Below are 2,648 nucleotides of genomic sequence, written 5' to 3' on the forward strand. Positions count from 1 at the left end.
GAACCGGATGCGGTGGTAGCTGTTGTTATTGTTCTTCTCTTGGTGCCTGCTCTGGGCCCTTCTTCTGGTTGAGGCTCAAGATGTTTGTGGAAGTAGGCTGTGTTGAGGACTGGGGCAGCATGGATCAGTGGCTCATCATCATGTACCTCGATTCCTGCTTTAGTGCACAACTCTGTAATGAGTTGTGGGAATGGAAAACTGCCTTGCCCTGGTTTGGCTGCATGTTGAATGTTGTTCAGGATAAATTGTCCCATATGTATTCTCTTTCCTGTGGCAATAGAATACAACAAAAGTGCCTTCTCATACGTCATTGTACAATAGTGCATCTTTGGCATCATCCTCACACTGATAAAATACTGCCACAACCGAGCCATTGGTGTCAAATTAGTTCCCTTGATGCTCTTCTTGCCCTTTTTTGAAACCTCCCAAGTGGTGTTCGGTTTTATAATGACCGGAAGAATAATATCATCCTCAAACTGTGTCTTTCTAAAATCCGCATAATCATCTCGGTCAATGTGAGGCAAGCCATAAAAATCATTAATGACATTTGCCATGAATACCACATCAGTACCCCTCACAAAAACAACCCCTTCATCACATTCCGGGAGGTTGGTATAAAACTCTCTAACTAGGGGTTCCACAGCCGAATGTTTGGGTTCACTCATAAATTTCTCGCAATTTCTCCCTTGACTCCACTCATCGGCCTGGTTTGCAGTCAGTCCACGCTCAGGGATAAATCCTTTGTCTTTCCTTTTGGCTGTTGCCTCATAGTTTTTCTAAGCCTTTTCACTTATAAATTGGTCGTCTACTTTCTTTCCTTTTCCCTTGCCCTTGGATGGTACCTTGACTTTGAGCGGCATTTTCTCCAAAGCTATCAATTAACTTAACAATGCAACCCAACAATTCGAACCTAAGTTCCCTACTACAGCCAATTCAATCTCGCAAAAATTGACAACACTTCCAAAAATTCGTACTTCAACCCCCAAACTATGATTTTTCCAAATGCAACCAAACACTCCAAAATTCAAAAACCCACACTCCTCAATATCACACAATGCACAGTCAACCCTTCCTCAAACAAAATCAACACTCAAAAGCACAAAAATTCCACAGCTCAACCAACAATCAAAATTTTCAGATCTACAAATTAAAACTCGAAATTTTTGAGATAAAAGCTTAGAGAACGTTAAATCTTACCCAAACTAAGGAGTATTCGCCACCAATTGAGCCAAAATTAGCCTAGATTACAAAACCCCAAATTTCTTGAACTAAAAAATTTCGTGAATTTTTCTCAAAAATTGTTGTTGAAATGAGTTGTTTAGGAAGGTTAAGAGTGAGAAAATTTGTTGGGAAATCACTGGGAAGGCTTTGTATTGAATGTTGGAAAATTTTCTCTGAAATGCGTTTGAGAGGTTTCGCGAAAATAGGAGGTCGTGGTGAGAATTTATACAAAACAGTTTTTGCCGCGGCGAAGAACAAGATTCGCCGCGGCGAAGTTCTTCATCACGAACCCTAACTCAACCTAGGGTTCGCCGCGGCGAAGAAAAATACTTCACCGCGACGAAAAAATACAGAGAGTACAAAGCCGCGGCAAAGAACAATATTCGCCGCGGCGAAGTTCCCGTAGACAATTTCACCCACTTTTGCTTCACCACGGCAAAAAATTACCGAAAGAATGGCGTCGCGGCGAAGAACAATCTTCGCCGCGGCAAGGTCTGGAACCTCTCGCTGTCCAAAATGAAAAAAATTGCTTCGCCGTGGCGAAAACTGGAACTTTCAGTTTTCCACCTTGATTCGCAATTTCACATGAAACATCTAAAAACACACCAATTAAACATTCATAAACAACATCTAACAAACTAATCAACTACAAAACAGTCAACAAAGAAAAATAATTGAAAACACTTGGGTTGCCTCCCTAGGAGCGCTTGTTTATAGTCGAAAGCTCGACTCTCTCAATTCCTCAAGTCGGAATGCCAAGCCGGACTGGGATGGACTTACAACTCATCACCCCATCAATGTATGGCTTCAATCTCTGACTATTGATTGTAAAAGTGCCATTTTCTTCATGTGATACTTCCACCGCTCTGGATAGGTGAATTCTTGTAACTGTGAATGGTCCGGACCATCTAGACTTAAGTTTCCCAGGGAAAAACCTAAGTCTAGAATTGAACAATAACACCTTCTGACCCACTTCAAAGTTCTTCTTCCTGATATGCTTGTCATTGTCATGCTACCTTTTCATCTTCTCCTTGTAAATCTGGGCATTCTCATATGCTTCGAGACAGAACTCATTGAGTTCATTCAAAGTCAACATCTTTTCCTCCCTAGCAGCTCTTAAGTCCATGTTTAGCTGCTTGACTACCCAGTATGTCTTATGCTCGAGTTCTACCGACAAGTGACACGCTTTCCTATAGACCATCCTAAATGGGGACATACCAATCAGAGTCTTAAATGCAGTTCGGTAGGCTCATAATGCATCATCCAATTTTCGTGACCAATCCTTCCTAGATGCATTAACTGTCTTTTCTAAAATTCTTTTAAGTTCTCTGTTAGATAGTTCCACTTGCCCGCTCATTTGTGGATGGTAAGGCATTGTAACTATATGTTTCACTCCATACTTTCCCAATAGTGCATCCAATTGCCTA

The sequence above is a fragment of the Pistacia vera genome, unplaced genomic scaffold (genome assembly GCF_008641045.1).
Source record: "Pistacia vera cultivar Batoury unplaced genomic scaffold, PisVer_v2 Contig861, whole genome shotgun sequence".
NCBI classification, from domain to species: domain Eukaryota; kingdom Viridiplantae; phylum Streptophyta; class Magnoliopsida; order Sapindales; family Anacardiaceae; genus Pistacia; species Pistacia vera.